We start from the raw sequence: 20,835 nt of genomic DNA on the forward strand, positions 1-20,835 counted from the left end.
GGGGGGTATTCAATTGTTGCTCCGGCCGCCAGAAGAACGAGCGTGTTAAAACTATTACCGTTTATACGGTAATTACTCGCTGAATTTCATCTCGCAGCTCCCTGAGTTGCGAGATGAAATTCGGCGAGTAAACTGCCGTATTAACGGTTTTTACACGCAAGTTTACCGTATAAACGGTAATAGTTTTAACGCGCTCCGGAGCAACAATTGAATACCCCCCATGGAATCAAATCCGCTGCTGGTTTGCATGTTCAATACATGTGTGTAGTACACATTCAAAAGAGACATGGGCACTAAATTAAATATGTGCTTTGTGTGGTACTGGACAGAGCAAAATGAGTTTATATTTTTCTTAATCCAGCTGTTATTGAAGATTTGGCATCCCGTGACCATATCTGACCAGTCTTTCAAGACTTCGCCTAAATCTGCTTCCCACTTGGATTCAAGAGGGTCTTTGACCTGCATTTTATAAACGATATCATGTTCTTGGAGGATTGGCTACGGGGACAGCTGTGCTCAGTTATGGTTAGTGATCTAGCAGGGAGGAGGTCTTTTGCGGAGTGAAGAATTGCGGATGAAACAGAGTCCTGGGGAAACCTTAAAGTGACTGCAGGTCAGTAAATGAGTGAACACCACGTGAGCCTAAGTGATCAATGGTAGGTAAAGAGCTAAAAGGAAGTGGACGGTCTTCAAGTTTAGGAAAGACACCTGGCATAAGCAGAGACGTAACATTAGCGCAGTTTTATAAATACACAGTATATAAACATGCAATAGATGGCAGTTTATTATTAAGGCATGGGCAAATGTGTGTAACATCAAACTCGCCATTGTGTTAAGCTATATTAGTATCAGAATAGTAAAGGTAATTATCCTAACGCCTATTAATGATATAACTAAGATAACAATATAAACTGGGGCCAATAAGGATTGAGGTATTAAGGGCATAGAATACATATCTTAAAAAATGAATAAAAAAAAATGTACGGTCGAAAAGTGTGACTGAAAAAAGTCCACTTGCTTAATTTAACAATCATAAATTTATGGGTTCACTTTGTTCCTCTTTATGAAGTCCCTATCAATATTGTATATGACCGTGGTTCTCAATTTATTGCCAACTTCTTGAGATCTTTTTGTGGCCTGTTAGGGTTTTTCCTCAGTTTCTTTTTCTGCCTATATGTGTCCCAGCACCAGAATAATTGAGCAGAAGCTCTACCATGGGTGGAATTCATTTACAATAACATATCCCACGCTGCATCGGGTGTTTTCCACTTTGGCTTTCATCCCAAGGACTGTTCATTTTCAGAAATACCAGATTCCACCTCTTAAGCTCCTAGAGTTGTTTCTCATTTAAAAATTATTTGGAAGGAGGTTCAGTCAACTTTGAATAAAGCTTCTAGATGCTCTAAAACACACTCTTGGATAAGTGTTGTAAAAACTAGTTTCAAGGTGGGCAATATGGGGTGGTTGCCAGACTTAATCAACCATCAGCCTTAAAAAATAATTAAAGTCAAATCTAGTTTAGTTTCAGCTTCTGTTACCTCCATCTTTAAGGATTTCCAGGACCTTTCACTTTTCTCCTAAAATCACCTTATCAATCTAAAAATAATTTCTAATAGATATATAGATAATATTCTGTACTGGTTGCAGGACCCAAGATTTCATTGTTTCTGAAAAAATGTGAAGTCCTTCTTTTAGTGCGCTGGAAGTTTTACAGTCCCAAAGAAAGATCATAGGTACTGTCTGGGAATCTTCATGCGGAGAAGCTTTAGCAAGATTTCCACAGGGAATTGCTGCACAAACCTCAATATTTGGATCCCTCTAGCCCCTCCTGAAGGGGAGGGTAATGTTAGGATTCGGCAGAGATGCAGAGCCGCGTCATCAGTCTGTGCTGTTGCTCTCCGTCTCAGTGATGTGGCTTTAGTTTGTCTCCTTAGTGATCAGGTAGTGTCATTACTTGGCTCAGTGGGTTCAATCATTGCATCTTAGACACAGCTGCTTTTGGACACCTGTTCTGTAAAAGACTTATTTTTGTTGCTTCCTGTGCAGGTTGTAGTTTATCTCTAATAGTGTGTACTTGGCTCTACAGTATAGTTCTCTCTTTGGATACTTTGGATTTCGACCTTGGCTTGAATTTTTGGTTTTTGATCGCACTCTGCCAGCCCTGACCTTTTGGATTGCATTTAGACCTTATTCGAACTCTGCCAACTTTGAACTTTGGACTGTTGTTTGGACTTTGCTAGAACTCATCCTATCCTGAATTTGATTTTGGATGTCACTGCTGTTGTACTCCATTCTTTATGGACTTTTGCTGGACACTGGTGCTTGATCTCCTTGGGCCTCCCAGTATCACGTACTAACCTCCACAATATTTGTCAACCTAAGCCTACTCTACATAGAGCTTATGACCTGGGGCACCCAAGTATTTGTGAGCAATTCATGTTCTATAAGAGCAGTGAAGTCTATAGGTGAAGACCTCTGTAAGAGGTTCTGTGGGTCTCAGAGTTTGCATACCAGTACCATAACTCTGGGTACCTCTTAATTGATGATCTAGTATCTGCGACTTGGAAGCACTATAGGGGTTCAGAAAATTCCTCACTCAGAGATGATGAAGAGGACAGGTGGGGGCAATTGATATTGCTTGGAGACTGGTAAGGAAAAGGGGAGAGCTGCTAGGCGGCATGGGGGTTGAACAGGAACACAGGTCCAGACATGCTCCAGGATTGAGAACAGTAGATTACAGATGTTCAGCCAGGGTAAGGCTTGTGTCCTCTCAGCTCTAGAGGTACTGGAAGATGGGCTGCTGAAATAGGCAGCCAACTCCATGGGCACTTTAAATGCTTGTGCATATCCATCTAGAAAAAGCGCAAACTGCTCGTGCAAACACATTGAAGTGAATGTTCAACAATTAACCCTTTGACACACGAGCATTTCCCCTCTTTTGAGATTTGCACCTTTAGAGCTTAACTGCTCCCCATTGACAGGGGAAGAGCATTCCCTATTCATTCAATGAGTCATGATACAATTTGACTGCTATGAATACTAGAAAAGTACTAGTTTTTAAAGCTCTGGTGTAACAGTTTCACTAATACAGTAATTAAGATGTAACATATCATGTCAAAGGCTGTGGTAAAGAGATTGTGGGGATAGGCAGAATAAAAATAAACTGAGCCCACTACTACATAGTACATATGGAAATGGACCTTCAAGGTTGAATAGTGATTGAAGATCCAAACTCCCATTGTAGAGTTTAAAATAATATATTTTATGCAATGTACATAAATAATACTATGGATAATCATTTACAATCTGGATTGATGTAGTTTAAAAGGTATTCATAACCTGCATACAGTAAAGGCAGCTGTTTTGTGGGCTAAATGAATTTTCAATTGACACCCATATATCCACACTTCAATCCATCCTAAATGCTGCTGCAAGACTGACCTTCCTCTCTCACTGCGCCGCATCTGCTGCACCACTTTGTAGCTCCCTGTGTTCTCCAGAATCAAATTCAAATTTCTCACCCTTACCTACAAAGCCCTCAACAACTTAACCCTCTGCATACATCCCACCCTCTTAGATCTACCTCTGACCTGTGCCTTGTCTAGTCTCTGGTAACCACGTCTCACTCCCGCCTACAAGACTTCTCCCGTGCTGCTCCCCACTTATGGAATTCACTACCATGCTCAATCAGACTTTTCCACAACCCACAAATTTTTAGATGCTCTTTGAAAACCCCTCTCTTTTAGAGGTGACCCTATTCCCGCTAACACTATTCACACTAATGCATCCTCACAACTGTCCAAATCTCCACTCTAAGCCACACTCGCTCCTCTTGTTTCTGCTGTGCCCACTTCCTCTGTAGGCTCTCTAATGAGCAGGGTCTTTCATTCCCTTTGTTTTCATGTCTGCATTTATTTTGTCTACCTTTTATGTCCCTGTTTTATGTATGTACTGTTATGCCTACTGTACGGCGCTGCGGAGCACTGTGCCACCTTACAAATCTTACATATCTATGATAATAAATAATAATCAATTACTAGTGGTGTTGCATGCTCCTGTGTGATCCAGCCTCGGGAAACCCTTAGGATGAGCAGCACTTCAACATAGCATCACTATGAGCAAGGTCAGCTACTCTGCACTCCACCTCCGCTTCACCAAGCCACCCACGATGATCGGCCTGAGAACCAATTATCTGTAGTAGCAGAGGCAGCTTTGGCCACTAGAATGGTCCATCGCCAGGAAGGCTCTCAGTCTTTTCATGGCGGTAGACCTGATAACCGGCCTCCCTTGCAACTGCTTTGGTGTCTGGGCTCCATGTCCGATCTGAATAATTACGACTCTTGAGTTAGCTTCTGTGATGTGCAGCTCCCTGTACTGCACTGGGAAGCTTTACGGCCTACCCAGACCTGAACTGCTACGTATTTTCACCATCCCCTGGCTATACTCTTTAAGATCATCTTACCCGGTATAACCTCCATGTGTCTTGTGGATCGATGCCACATCTGGCTGCTCTAGGCCCAATCCGCAATCTTTGTTGCTCCCGGGCGTCCTGGTCTAACGTTTATCATGTCCGATGCAGGTCCCACAAAACACAGGAGGAGGAGGTTTGGTGTCTCGGTGGGTCCCGCATCATTTTTTTTTTATTTTTTTTTTATCATTTTTTACTACCTGATTCTACAGCATCACCCTACAGAATGTACCATATCCGGATCTTTATGCTTAGTACCTTGGATCATACCACAAACTAAACTGTCTCACTTGATCTTATTGTCCCCCACCCCTAGAATGTAAGCTCTCATGGACAGGGTCCTCTCTACCATATGTCTCACGTCGATCCACTATTATGTATGTCCTCTATCATTTCATGGCTATTTATTGGCAAAACCACCCTCACGTGTTTTGGTTTTTTATCTGTATTTAAAAAAAACAACAAAAAACCAAAATCATATAAGTTGGCTCTTTTTTGTTCCTACATTATTATTAACTTCAATAACATTATTTTCCAGTCAATTTTTGTCAAGGGACAAGAACACTACTACCCCTCCTGTTTCTGTATGAGCAATGGTACTGGAGAGTGACAAGAACACTACTACCCCTCCTGTTTCTGTATGAGCAATGGTACTGGAGAGTGACAAGAACACTGCTACCCCTGTTTCTGTGTGAGAAATGGCCCTGGATCTACTGGGGAGGGAGGTACTTACGGAATCCAAAACCCGCGAGATCCGACAAGGCAACAATGACGTTTTTTGCTTCGATTCAGATCCGAGGAACCGGGACAGTACCGAGCCATCTCGATACACGGATTGGCGATGTTAAGTAGTACTTTTACTGTATGCTTTCTGTATGGTGCTGCAGACCGTTTGTGGTCTAATAATAGACTATTTTTGGAATATTTGAAAATGTTTTTATTATTATTTATGTTTAACAATGTAATTTGCACAAGGCATTGACACTTCTCTGTAGCATTCCAATTGCAGTGCATACTGTAAGCGCCTTTCAGCAAGCATACAGCCTTCCAGTTACTATAAAACAGTGACATCATAAACTTCAGTTCTGATGACATTAGAGAACACAGACTGAGTGAGAGACTGAATATAAAACAAGTGCTATAAGTAATTGTGGAGTTATTTTGAAATTCTTAAACTACGAGCAATGAAGGGAAAGAAATGTAGAAGAGTGAAACATTCAGCATCTGTAATGCGAGCCCAAAGTCCACTGCGCTTGCTTAAACACCATGGATGTTAGCACAATACAACTCTTGTACATGACCCCTACCTGGTTTGTTTAAAATTCTGCAAGGAAATGTGAAGTGAGGGATTAAAGTTCTTTAGATCAGGTTTTCAGGCTTTGCAGACAGAAAATATATTCAAATCAAACTATTTTTCTTAAAGAAATTAAGGAAAGCGGGATAAGTGAGCAGTTTCAGAGGTTATATTATTACGGTTTAATATGTGCCTCATCTGGCATACATTACTACAGAGCAGAAACTGGCATGGGAAAACAGTTGACTGACCACAGCTGTTGGAATAGGAAGTTAATAGGGAGTTAAAAAGAGTTTGAGAACACTAAATGTGCCCTCTGTTTACAGGCACAGATGCATGCTGACATTACCCAGTGGCACAAACAATAAGCTCTTGCAAACTAGAAACACTCTTTTGCGCTAGATGAAATATTTCTGGGGAGGCTTTAAAGTTTCAGCATGGGTTTTGACAATAAACAAAACAATTTGAAAGCTATTTTAGCGTGTATAAAAGAGTCACACTACAGGACAAGGAGAGGTTTATGGTGTGTTATATTGGAAGTTGTGACCTGGCTTATACATAAACATCCCACATCCTCCACTACAATCTATTTCATGTATTGAAGCCCAAAGGAACACTGTGGTTTTGTAAGTCCCAGGACAAAGTACAAAAATAGTTCCTGAGGGCCTACAAGTGTCAGCATAACTGTGGTTGTCATGGAATGCCGGCGCTTGTTGAACTGCTGGAACTTGTAGTGCACCAGGAAAATGCTTTTATTAAAATAAAAACTAACCCACAAACACTTTTTCAACCATTTATTAGTCACCTAAATCCAGGAGGATCATATTCAGTCTTGCAACTTTTTTTTATCTAATGGGATTTAAAATAAAATAAAAAAACCTCCTGGCTTTTCGGTAATAATACAACAGAGCGGCTTTGCTGTGATTGATCAGAGTGTGATCAACCAGCGGGCACTTGAAGTTAGCGCGTGCTGGCATTTGTAGTTCTGCAAGCACCAGCATGCCCTAGCATGCTTTTCACAAACGGCAGCATACCCAAGCAGATTATGACCTGTAGTGCCATAGAGAAAATTGAAAGATCTAATTTAACCATTTATTCATACTTGCATACTTTTGAAGGCAGCTGTCCGGGAGGGGGTCCGTTGAGGGTGTGTGGCCACGCGGGGTGAGCCGCTGTTAATCTTAGCCAATCACAGTAGGGGGCAGGGCCACGATGCCGCATTTAGCCCCGCCCCCACCATATTCAACAACTGTGACAGCTGGATCCCGGGATTTTTGCCTGCTCTTTCGGGAGTCCGGGAGTTCTCCCAAAAATTCGGGAGTCTCCCGGACATTCCGGGAATTGTAGGCAACTATGCATTTATTGCCCCGACAGCCACCGGGTTCCCAAGGGAATTAAGCCCCATGCTGAACAGATTGTGCGACGATATATTATATGTTGTAGTGCCACAAGCCCAACCTGCCATATATTAGTACTGTGTTGATGATGATGACCATTAAGGGGCTATACCGTTGACAAAAAATAAAATATTCTGTAACACTGTCCAGGACTGTGCTGATCATCATCATCTTCAACACATATTTTGCACCAGGGCTCCAGCACCCATACAGATACTTCTCCTGACAGGCGTCGTGCTTCATCCACTGAATGTGCCGCAATTAGGTGAGCACATCCTTCCTGTATTTGGCCGATGCTTGGACGCCCCTCCCCTCTTCTAACTGCACGGAGTCGTAAGCAGAATGCATGCGAATTTGCATAGGTTTTTTTTTTATACGTTTTTGAGAATTCACAACTTCATTTTCTGCAGATAACATATACTTTGTATATAATAAATTATTACAGAATAAATAGCACCAGATGACAGGAGTAGATGTGATATGTTTAATTGTTGGTCGTGCTAAAAGTTACGTTTGCTTTTTCAAAGGTGTTCTATTTTGCTCAGAGTGAACAGATGTGAGTGCAGGGAGCCATTCCCTCTCGATGTCAAGATAGTCGTAATTATGGGCTAAAAAAAAGATTTCGTTTTTCAGATTTGATAGGAATATGAACTCTGATTTTGAGATTTTGTTACATAGTTAAAGATGAATCTGTGAATGGCTACTGACTCTATACACTGTTGATAAGAGTGATCAGTAGAGAAACATCAAATTTACTTTTACAATTTGTAAAAATTACAACTTAACGGCCAAAATCATTTTATTCATAAACTTTCTTAGCGCTGCATCTTATGGAAGTAGATAATACAACATTTTTGCTCATGCTTGCAGTAAAATACACCAATGAGATAACTGCATTAGTTCCAGTGGTTAGGCTAGACTAACCCAAATATCAGGCTAAACATCGGAGCTAATGTGAGCCTTTTAAATCATGTAATGCAGCCTGCAGACATCACTAAGGTTGCCTCAGTGGTGACGCTGATACCTAGTCAATTTCTAGGCTGTGCACTCTTCAATATTGGTTCAGGCTCCTCCAAAATGGCCGCCTCCTCTGCCTGAAAGTAACCGATACACTTTGTGAATGTGCAGATTTTTCCACATACAAACACTAGCAGTGAATTTAGAAAACCCCATGGAAACCCTTTCATGGTATCTGCTACAGATATGATATATCCACCAGCCTTCCACCTAACCCTCTCTCCATGCTCACTCTCCTCACTTCACTCCTCCTCAGTAGAGAGGAGTGCTTGCTCCCCTCCTCCGACATCCTCTGTGCCTGTCGACTGTCTACCCTCCTTATAGGATGTAAGCTCGTATGAGCAGGGCCCTCCTCCCTCCTGTCTCGCTACCTTCTCTTCTACTCCAACCTCCATATATTTGCCTTGCCTGGAGCCTCTGAAGTCTTGGTACTACTCGTTTACTGTTTTGTACTGTTATTCCCTGTACTGTCCATTGTTTGTATTGTGTACGGCGCTGCGGAAACCTTGTGGCGCCTTATAAATAAACGATAATAATAATAATAATAAAATGGTGTACTTGGCAATTTTTTTACAATAGTTTTCAGGGACACTGTACTGCTAAGTCGGACTCCTAACCATCTGACACACGATACTGTCTTGGCAGATTTTGGAGTATTACAATGCCCATCATTTCAAAGTTACTGGATTTGATTATAACTTTTTTTTTTTGCATTTTATATACTACTCTATGAAATTTGTTACTTACTACGCCCGGTGAATAAAAACTAATGATGTGGATTACATCAAGCATGCAGAAAAAGAGGCATTTTATAATTGTAATTGTTTAATAATGAAAAATAGGGACATTTTCAGGGACCAGAGCATGATTAAGTCCCTATGGGGTCCTACACAACATACTCATTTGGGGCCCTATTATCTTATCAGTTTATCAGAAAATATAACTGGTTTGAGTAATCCAAGCTCCTCAATGCCCACCAGGCCTTAGGCATGCACGGTGGCTAAGTGGTTAGCACTTCTGCCTCACAGTGCTGGGGTCATGAGTTCAATTCCTGATTCCTGTGTGGAGTTTGTATGTTCTCCGCGTGTTTGCATGGGTTTCCTCTGGGTGCTCTGGTTTCCTCCCACACTCCAAAAACATACTAGTAGGTTAATTGGCTGCTATCAAAATTGACCTTAGTCTCTGTCTGTCTATCTGTGTGTGTATGTTAGGGAATTTAGACTGTAAGCTCCAATGGGGCAGGGACTGAGGTGAGTGAGTTTTCTGTACAGCGCTGCGGAAACGGTGGCGCTATATAAATAAATGGTGATGATGATGATGATGATGAGCCTAGGTTGCGTAATGGACCTTAGAACTCTGTCAGAGACAAATGTCTCTAGGGACAAATAATAAAACTGTATCTTTACACTGTGGACAGTTAGCACCTATGATATGACTCGGATTTGAATGTCTGTAGTGGGAAGTTCATGGGTACTGGGTAAGTGTTGATGGTGGCTGCAAGTTCTGTGCTGGGTGATTGGAACGCAGCCATTTCCTACAGTGAAACAAACGTCTGTCTGTGTCGCTGTTACTGAGATTTTTAAATCCATTCTGCAAACTGCTAACATACACCTCCGAATATCATCTGGATAAAGGCAGTAAGTGTCTGGGTGAATGTAAATATTTTTCTGAGTCTAGCCGGTGATGATTTCTCTTCATATATTCAGCGCTGTTTCATCCATCATCTTCTGTAATAGTACTTATGCCCACACAATACACATTATGATAATCACACCAGTAACCTTACTAAAGTGAGATTTCATATTTATAAGCAAATTACCTCTGTTTAAAACCTTAATACTGTCAGCTTCTTAAAGAAACAGTGTGGTCTATGTTTTTGTGGAGGAAATAAAACAGGAAATGTCTTGTTTATGGAGTATTTTTTTTTTACACTGAGGAAAACTGACGGAAGAGATTTTTCCTTGCAACGATTTAGATTTAATCACCCACAATGATGTCATATCCTAACAGTAATAGCATCACAATATATTTGCTATATTTTAGGTTTATAACATAATTTTGTTATCATACATATAAATTATCTTGGGGAAAAAACTTAGTGATCCCTGTGATATGAAGTGTATGTGGTGAATATCGGTGTGTTTTGTACACATGGGCTCACGGTTATAGATATCACACATGGAGTATTTTGCTTAGTAACCTCAACTAAGTAGAACAAATCTCTTGTAAACATTAGCAACCAATCAGACATTTGTGGAGTAGTTTTAACTTTTGATAAACCAATGAAAAGTAATGGGACATTGTATGCTGGAAAAAAGTCACAGGTCCAAGTTTAACCCCTTAAAAATTGTAATTGTGTTGATCTAGAGAAAGGCAAAACAAACCTCTAGAGCAGGCTTTTGGCTAACCTGTGGCACGCCTGGTGTTGTGAAACTACAAGTTCCAGCATACCCTTTCAGCAATAAGCTGCTATATATTGGCAAAGCATGCTGGGACTTGTAGTTTCACAAACACCTGGAGTGCCACAGGTTAGCCAAGCCTGCTTTAGAGTAATGTTTGCCAATTTATACTTGGCGTGGGGAAAAGTTCTTCCAGATCCCAAAAATGGCAATTAGATAAAGTGTCCTGGATCAATCACCTCCTTAATGTTCTATGCTAATTATAGCTATATATACACACACAAATTACAGCTGCATATACCAATTACAGTTATATACCATTTCTTGTAAGAAAATAATTCAATCCATTTTTAAATTAAGTTTGCAAATTTGACATTACCACCTTATGTGGTGACACGATGGTCAAAAGTCTGCCCAAATGGACGATTATGTTACTTTTTCCAATTATGTTACTTTTTTTTCCAAAGTAAAAAGTCTAGTTTTTATAGCATCTCTCTAATTTAACTCTTCTAGTCTATGTAATGTGGATTGATGGGAGCTATTTGTACTTTGTAGAACCAACAATGCAATGTGATATCTCTGTATTGGGAGCTAATAATTTAATGACAGAGCTAGTTTGGGGGAAGGAGGCCTATTTACTAAATGTGGGTGTTATTGATATAATTACTTTAGTACTATCCCTTTTTCCAAACAGGACCCCAAAATTCCAGGATCCAAGCAGCAATAGAGAGTAAGATACCAGCAGCAGCATGTAGTCAAAGCTACAAGAACAGGTATGAGAGAGCAGCACTGTCCTGATTCTGGTGGGAGAGGCCTGATTTTGAGGAACTGTCTCACATAATCAGGACTTTGTCTTGATTGTGAAACATTTAGGAAGTATGTTTTGCTTCACGCTGCTCTCCCAATCTGCCCCTGCTTTGGTGTCCAGTTGAGAAGCTCATGCTGCTGCCACATGATATGGTCGCCCTCTGCAGAGGGCCAGTGACACTATCTGTGGGAAAACCAGCACCTTGTACAGAGTTCCTTCCTACAGAGATTCTTCCCAAAGGGAGCAGTAGAGGTGGGAACTGCTTTGAAGACCAGAGCTCTCCTCCACCTGACACTGCAGTAGGTAAGATCCTTGTGTGTGTATGTGAAGGGAAGGGGCTGCCTTGGGGCAAATGTGACAAGGGGTAAATGGTGGCGGAACATTTGTGACAAGTGGAGAGTCATGTATGCCCTCCACACTATCTCACTGTCACATGTTGTGAGGTCTGTAGTGTCTTCTCAGAAATCACCTAGGCAGATTGCTGAAATCAAAACATAACTTTATTGGGTAACAACAATGCAGGTTATGTATATATAGAGTGTATCAGGTGGATGCTAAAATCCACACACATTCGCAGTTTCTTCCAATGACTCTAACAAGGATCCTGGTCACTCTGCCTGATAGTTACCACTCTACTGCAAGGTGGGCCCAGCATAATGCATTTACACATTAGGCAGATACGCAAAGTCACAAAGCCACGGAGTCCTATCGAATCACTGTCACAGCCTATACCTGGGAGGGAAGTGTAGTTTCTAGTCACCGCCACACACACTTCCAAATTCCAATTCACAGGTTATATTCCCCTCAGTATTCCCACAGTGGTGGGGCTATAGGAGGGCAGAATGAGGGTGGTAGTCAAGCATGATAGATAGACATGCTATAAGACCATTTCCTAGGTGTCCTCCCGCACAATGATTGGGGATCTTTAATTTCCTGTGGAGTCTTATCCTTGTTACTGGTTGAACAATGATATTTTTGGCTAAACATGATAAGCTTCATAACATTATATAGGCATACGCTAACCATTTAACCCAGATGTTTCTCCCTCTCCTATCTCTAACTTAGTAACAACCCACCTAGCAATATTTAAGAATAGCCTGTCTGATTCTATTAACAACTTCACTATTAACATAAATACACAAGGCATCCAATAGTATGTTTAAACCAAATGCACAAGGGGAACGAGGGGTGAGAAGGTAAAAGTTTGTAATAGGCAGATGGAAAGATAGATCACAAGGGTTGCTGTGAGGTGAATTGCAAAATCCGACAACCACATTGCATGGCCTCACATTGGGATTTTGTATCTACTGGGGGAACACACCAGAGGGTAAATGTATTATAGTCCGATTTTTGCAACTTGCCGGAAATCGGCGAGTGTACAGCTAAAATTTAAATCGGCGCTGGGTTGTAAAGGCAAGTTTTCCTGTCGGGTAGAATGGACACAGGAGTAAAAGAAACATGAATAGCTGCTAGACTTCCTAGTATAGTCCTGAAGCGAAAGTATCAATGTTGGTTACAATTGATACTCAGGCACTGAGGAGTGCACTGAGCAGGTAATAAGTGTGGCTGGTTGATTGGTGATTCCCCGCACGTGTCATCAGTACCGGAGGGTAGTGGTAACACCTGAGAGAGGTGTTATGTCAACTATGTCCTGAGGCTGAGCCCAGCTGGGTTCTATTAAAAACTCTAATTGGGAAGGTCAGCAAGCAGAGGCCTGCAGAGTGTTGGAGGCAGGACAGTGGTGTCTAAAGCTGGGTACACACTACAGAATTTTCCACCAACTTTTTATGCCGATCGATTTTACATGCGATCGATGGTCCGATCGCACGGTCCATGGACTGCATACACACTAGCCTTGTTTTAGACGATAAAGGGAAGAGCGGACGTCCCTTTAGCTACTTTTTACAGCCATGTTGTCGTGAGCAATGATTGCAATTTCGTCGTGGATCGGTTGGAAGTTTACATACACTACACAACAGAAATGAGATTGGAACGAAAATATTTAACGGTACGACCAACCAAATGAGGCAACAATCGTCCATTTGGGCAGACTTTTGACCATCGTGTCACTACACACACTGACCCGACTTTTGAACCAGCGGTCTTATGTTGGCTGGTTGAGCCGATTATTGGACAAAAACCCTGTAGTGTGTACCTAGCTTTTGACTGCTGGTATTGACACATATATTCCCCCACAATTCTCCCCTTGTCACTTATCACGTGGGTTAAGCACAAGTCTTGTCCACAGGTCCACTAAAGTCATAAACACCTCTGGCATAATACTGCATTTATCTACATAACATTTAGTTTGTCATTCCACTGCCTGTTTGTCAGTTTGTCTAAATCTTTATTAGCAAGTTACTATGCTGCATTTTGTTAATAACTCTATTTAGCTTCGTGTCATCTGCAAATATAGACACCTTTCTTACTAGCCCATCTACAAGGGCTAGTAAGAATGATAAGGATACAGAGATTTAAGAGACAGGGCCCAATAACAGATACCTATGATATGCCACTAATAACAGTAGCCCAGTCTGATTGTATTCCATCTATAACTACCCTTTGTCTTCTATTCCTCAACCAGTTCTCTACTAATGTAAATACTTCCCCCTAGACCTAGTACTCTCATTCCATGTATCAGAAGTGTTTGTAAACGGAATGAAATGCTTTAGCAAAATACGCCACTGATTCCGCAGCACTGTACAGAGAACTCATTCACATCAGTCCCTGCCCCATTGAAGCTTACAGTCTAATTTTCCTAATACACACACACACACACACACACACACACACACACACACACACACACACACACACAGAGAAAGACTAGGGTCAATTTTGATAGCAGCCAATTAACCTACCAGTGTGTTTTTGGAGTGTGGGAGGAAACCGGAGCACCCGGAGGAAACCCACGCAAACACGGGGACAACATACAAACTCATATACACAGATAAGGCTCTATATAAATAGACAATGATGATGATGATGATGATACAAACATAGCATATCAATTGTACTGCTAAGATCCATTTAGAAAGACTAATCGTATCTGTTAGGCATTTCCAACGCTTTATGAAACCACGCCGACACTGACAGGCTTCCATATCTTAGAATCTCTTCAAACAATTCACCCATGACAGAAGTCACACTCACATGTCTATACTTTCCTGGTTCTGATTGTCTTCCCTTTATAAAGATTTATACCACATCTGCTTTCTGCCTCTCATAACACTGTCACTGAATTACTGAACTTAGTTTTTTTTTAGCATGCATGTGGATGCCAAATGGGCCAAGTACTGTATCTGATTTAATCTTGTATAGGTGTAACTGCATCTTCTGCTTTGTTGCTATGGCTATTTCCTGGCATTTGTTTTCATTCTTTATGAAAATAGATGAAAATAAACTAAAAGATCTGCTTTCTCTTTATCTTCTCCAGTTATGTTTTTTCTATTTTTTAATTTAGTGGCTCAATATTATTTTTTTAATATTTGAATTTATTATTAAGTTTTATTTTCTTTGCTGTTTTTGTATTAATTTTGGCATTGAACTTGCAATCTTTTGTACCCAAATTTCAGATTCTAACTATTATAACTTGAGTTTAAGTGCTCTTTTTTCTCTTCTTATCAGAAATATCTTCTTGTTTAACCATATTGGTTTAGTTTACTTCATAGAAAATGTGTTGTTATATGGTATATACTTGCAAAAGTATTTGTTTCAAATATTATTAAACACTTCTCTTTTTGATCTGTGTGCTTTTATTTACTTTTCCCGTCTACAATCTTTAATACTCTGAACTGATTAAAGTTTGCCCGTATAACATTTATTGGTTTTCTAGCTTCTTACAGAATCATCAGCATCATCATCATTGTTTATTTCTATGATGCCACAGATTCCGTATTGCCTGACATTGTTGAGCAATAAACATAGTAGCAGGTTTGTGGGTACAAACGAGCAGAACAATAAATGCATGGATGCAATTAACATAACAAATCACACGGCATACAGAACAAAATCAGCACCAGACATGACAAGCGAATATATAATTTACCAGAATTATAAATACATGGTTGTAATTAACAGAATAATTTGCATGGCATATAAAAAAAAATCAGTATCATACATGACAAAGGACATACAAGGTAAACGGACAGGCACAAGACATAAGGTGGAGAGAACATTGCCTGTGGGAGCTTACATTCTAAATGGGGATCAAGAGACAGCATGTTCAATGGGGACTGTTTAGTTTGAGGTATGGACCAGATGATGAGGCAGTGTGGAGACACAGGAGAGCAGTCAGTGTTCTACACAGTGGTGTAAAGGCTAAAGTGGTGCAGAGACCTGGGAGAAAGGTGTCCAAGGTAGCAGGGCCTCAGTTAGTAATACAGAGTCGAGTTTGGCACCAAGATAGGGGCTGGCGGGGCACAGCGGTCAATCAGGAGTGGTACACATAGGAGGGCTCTAAGCGGTAGTGTTACCCAAGGTAGAAGAGATACCCTGGCTGAAGTTGTGGCCATATTAGGTGGACTCACAATGCAGTATGACAAAGAGGATCCCTCTGGTGATAAGGATCACGCTGGAGGCAGGGGCTCAACCGCAACTTGGTGCAGCACCAGCTGGGGATAGCTCAGATGGTCAGGAGCAGATTAGGGCCAGGTTGGGAAGTCCATCAATATGGAAGTGGATCACTGAGGGACTTCAGGCAGCCACAGCAAGATGTCAGCAGGTTTTTCAGGGGAGTGACGGTGCACTTGGCATGGATAACAGAGTTGAGGATCACGTAGGAGACCATCATGTTTGGGGTTGTATGGATGGAGGCCTTGAAGCCGGGTAGCAGTATATACTTTGGTAATTGGTGGTAATACAGGCCATGAAAGCTCAAAAGATATTTTAGATGTCCTGCCGCTGAAGATGGTAACTGGGGCATGAACTTCCCGATGCAAGTTTCTGATTGAAGCAGATTTCCATCCACCACTGTACGAGCACCAGAGACACCTATCTGATACAGACCAAGGTCAATAAAACAGCATCATGAGACGAGTGGATCAGAGAAAGCACCGCAGGTGGCAAGGAGGCACGAAAAAATCTAGTGCAGTTACTTGGGCTGTTGGGGTGGCCCACATGGCCGAGGAAGGTGTTTAAGTGGCCAATTGTGATGATTGCGGATGGGAGCTCTTTGAGTTACCAACCATCCTAGGGCCCCTTTTTGTTCACTATCTCCACTTCACAAGTGAATGCACTGCTTAGCATCTATCAAGTAAAGAGTGTAAGCTAAACCACTATTACAAACGGGACCTGTGTGTCAGATCCATTTTATATTTTAATATACTATTATTTTAAATATTCTTTTAAAATGTTTATGTATTTTATTTATTTTATTTAAACTCAAGTCAAAAGTTACCCTGTTGTGATCAGTATTCCCTAAATGCCTCCTCACTTGTATACTAGACATAATTAGCTCAGTGTTTTAAGTAAGTCTGTTTTTTCTGGGAAGTTACACATTTTTGTACTGTGCATGTGCACTAATAATAGGTGCTTGACCTCTGGTGCAAAGATCAGTGTTGATGATGATAATGGTTTACTGCAAATGTGAATCACTGCAAATAGACTGATGCTAATTATTGGATTTCAATGCCAGACCTGCGTTTAGAGATAAGTCAATTGTGAACACAACACATATAATTTCATCATCATCATTATCATCATCATCATCATCATCATCATCATATACTTATATTTGTGTGCATAGTGTAGGTGTCATTTTATCTATTTTTTGCTCACAGATAGGTGCAAGCATTGCCGGTATATTTAGGAAACATAATAAAAAAAGAGGAATCTGTATTCATTTTCACCTTCCATCTTCCCAAGACACTCTCAAAGCTTTGGGGTCTTACCTTGAAACCACTGGCATATCTACCATGTGTGCAGAGTGTGCAGTGCATCCGGACACTTGAGTCACCGTGGTTCTGTACCCTCCCCTTGACTTGTTGGCTCATGTACCCAGAGTGACATAGCGAGGCAGGCATAATACTGATGACTTTGACAGCGACACTCCTGCCTTCACCTCTGACCCAGCTAGCTAGTAAGACCTGTATTTGTGTGTAGTGTTGCCACACTGTGGACCTATGTGCAAGTATTACTCTTCACTCCACTGCATGCAACATTACCATTTTGACAAAATAGACCATAACCAACCTGAGCCATCGCTGATTTGCCTATACCATGCCCACTTCTTGTGAGACTACATCCTCTTTCCAGCCATTAGGACCATGTGAATGGACTGACCTACATGCTGGTGGTTGACAAAATGGTACTTCAAGGCAGGAATTAAGATTAACACACTAGCATTACTTCACAGGCAAACAGGGGTGACATATATACCTAACTGTAGTGTGTAGTGGTAGTATTATATGTACAAGACTACATTTATTGTATTATATATACCTATAGTGGCATTACTATATATACATGATTAAAGTGGCTGTATTTTTTATTTCTGAGTATAGTAGGTGTATTACCTATACATAATTAAAACGACTGTAAAATTATTCGGATGCTTGATCATTACACCAACAGGGTCTGTAATGACATTGTATTCAAATATATTTACTTTAATATGGAGTTTGTCCCCCTTTTGCAGCGATAACAGCTACCACTCCTCTTGGAAGTCTTTCCACAAGATGTTGGCATGTTCCTGTGGGAATTTGTGCCCATTCATTCTGTAGAGCGTTTATGAGGTCAGACACTGATGTTGGACGAGAAGGCCTGGCTCACAGTCTCCCTTCCAGTTCATCCCAAAGGTATTCGATGGGGTTGAGGTCAGGGCTCTGTATGGGCCAGTCAAGTTCTTCCACACCGAACTCATCAAACCATGTCTTTGTAGTCCTTGCTTGTGCACTGGGGCACAGTCATGTTGGAATAGAAAAGGACCTTCCCCAAACTGTTGCCACAAAGTTGTAAGCATAGCATTGACCAAAATGACGTGGTATGCTGAAGCATTAAGATTGCTCTTCACCCCCTCTGATTGACAAACACAGAACATGTTTCCACTGCTCCACAGTCCAGCGTCGGTGTGCTTTACACCACTCCATCTGATGGCATTGGTCTTGCTGATGTGAGGCTTGCATGCAGCTGCTGGGCCATGGAAACCGATTCCATTAAGCTTCCGCTGCACAGTTTTTGTGCTTACATTAATGCCAGTAGAAGTTCGGAAATCTTCAGCTATGGAATCAACAGAGCGTTGGCGACTTTTACGCACAATGTGCTTTAGCAGTCGTTGACCCCATACTGTGATTTTACGTGGTCTTCCATTTCATGGCTGAGTTGCTGTTGTTCCTAAACGCTTCCACTTTATAATAATATCACTTACAGTTGACCGTGGAATATCCAGGAGTGATGACATTTCACAAACCGTCTTATTGCAAAGGTGGCATCCTATCACAGTACCACGCTTGAAGTCACTAAGCTCTTCAGAATAACCCATTTTGTATCACATATGGTTTGCAAATGGAGACTGCAAGGCTAGGTGCTTGATTTTGTACACCTCTGGCAGTGGGTCAGAGTGAAACACCTCAATTCAATAATTAACTGGTGTGGCCAAATACTTTTGTCCATATAGTGTATATGCCTGACTAAAATGACTGAGATATATGTGCACTACATGGGCAAAAGTATGTAGACACCACTTCTAATTAGAGTGTTTCGCCATTTCATTGCCAGTTCCTGACTAGAGTGGTTGAATGGTAGAGTAGCTTTGTGGTACGTACTTGACTAGTGTAGCTATGTAGCATATGCCTGACTAGAGTGGCTGAATAGTATTTTCCTGACTAGAGTGGTTGTATGTTATGTGACTGACTAGAGAGGCTATTGTCACACGCCGGTCCCATAGCTAGGTGCTGGCGTTGGGACTTGCCCTTTAAGAACTATGTTGGTGCTTGCTTTCTCTTCAGAGTCTCTACCTGTCACGAGCCGCGGCTGTATGCCACAACCTGTCGTGAACTAGCAGCCGGGCATGTGCTTTAGGTTCTATGCTGTTATTTTCCTTGTGGCATAGATTTAGAAGGGTGTAGGGACAGCCTCCAACACCAGGGGAAGCTCTCTTTTGATTTAAACTAGTTCACTTATATTTTTATACATGCTTCCTGGTTTTGTTATTACTTATGCTAGTTCTAGCTAGTAATTAATTAGCTGCCTCCTGAGGCTGATTGTCAGCCATATCCTCCTCTGTCCTGATTGGCTCTTAGTGCTATTTAAGGCAGTGAGATCAGAGCCTCACTGCCGGTTATAGCGTCCTGTTCACAGTTCTGCTGCCTGCTTTTTCTCTCTCTGTTTGGTGTTAAAACCTGTGACTGACTTCCCGTGTATGACCCTCGCTTGTTCCTGGACCTTGAACCTACTCTTCTGACCCTGACCATTTGCGTGGAAACTGGATTCTGTTCCTCCGCCAGTGACCCTGACCTTTCGCTTGTCCCTGGATTCCGTACCTTTGCTTGTGACCTCTGACCTTGGTTTACTCTACCTGAACCCCACGCTGCTGTCCGCCAATCACTCCACTCCTGAGTTCTCCTTAGCCGGTATACGATTCTCGACCCTCTGTCAGCCTGCGGCCAAGTCTGTCCCCACCACTAGGGGCTCCAGCGAACACCAGGCTTTCAGAGTAGACTCTGAGTTTTATTGTGCTGGCTAGGGAGTTCCTAACACTAGCTGTCCATAGGTGTTTCTCGTTATGTTGATTGGGACCTCCTTCTGAAGCCTTTTGGTCCTAGAGGACTATTTCAAGCTCCTGTAATCATGGACTCATTGCCTGATCTTCGTGTTACTCACACTGCCGTGGGTTTTGGCTGCATATCTGATCTTGTGCCTATTTTCTGGATACTATCAGCTGCCGAAGTTACCTGTCATCATTGCTCTCCATCGGCTCCACTGTATACCAGTTCGTGGTTCATCTACAAGCTGAAGTTACGTGTTGTTGTTCATCTGCACACAGAACTATTCGTGAGTTGTCTGCTACACCTGCGCTCATGTTAATTGGCTCCAGTACTATTCTACTCGGCTGTCTATGTTGCAGTATTCTAGGTTAAACTACAATCAAGTTCTCTTGTCATCTGTGGTTCTATGTCTGGCACGGCTATTATTATTCTGCTGATCATTATTGCTGGACTGTTAATATGAATATACTGCTAAGCCGGGAGCCTCTACTTCAATTCAAGTTGTGTGCATTACCAGCTGTCGTCTAATTGTGATGAACTTTCGCTTCCCTGTTATCTGGATCTTGTGTGACCTGTAGTTCTACGCTCAGTTTGGATTTCGTTATCACGCTGTTACTTCTAGGCAACACCTTCCTGCATGTTACCAGTTATACTCAAGTTCCTGGAAAGCATATAACGTTCTCTGTTCCGCTATATGAACTATTGTGATACCTATAACCACCTGATAAAGTGAATCATATTATACGT

Source organism: Mixophyes fleayi, chromosome 3 (assembly GCF_038048845.1).
Source record: "Mixophyes fleayi isolate aMixFle1 chromosome 3, aMixFle1.hap1, whole genome shotgun sequence".
Lineage (NCBI taxonomy): Eukaryota > Metazoa > Chordata > Amphibia > Anura > Limnodynastidae > Mixophyes > Mixophyes fleayi.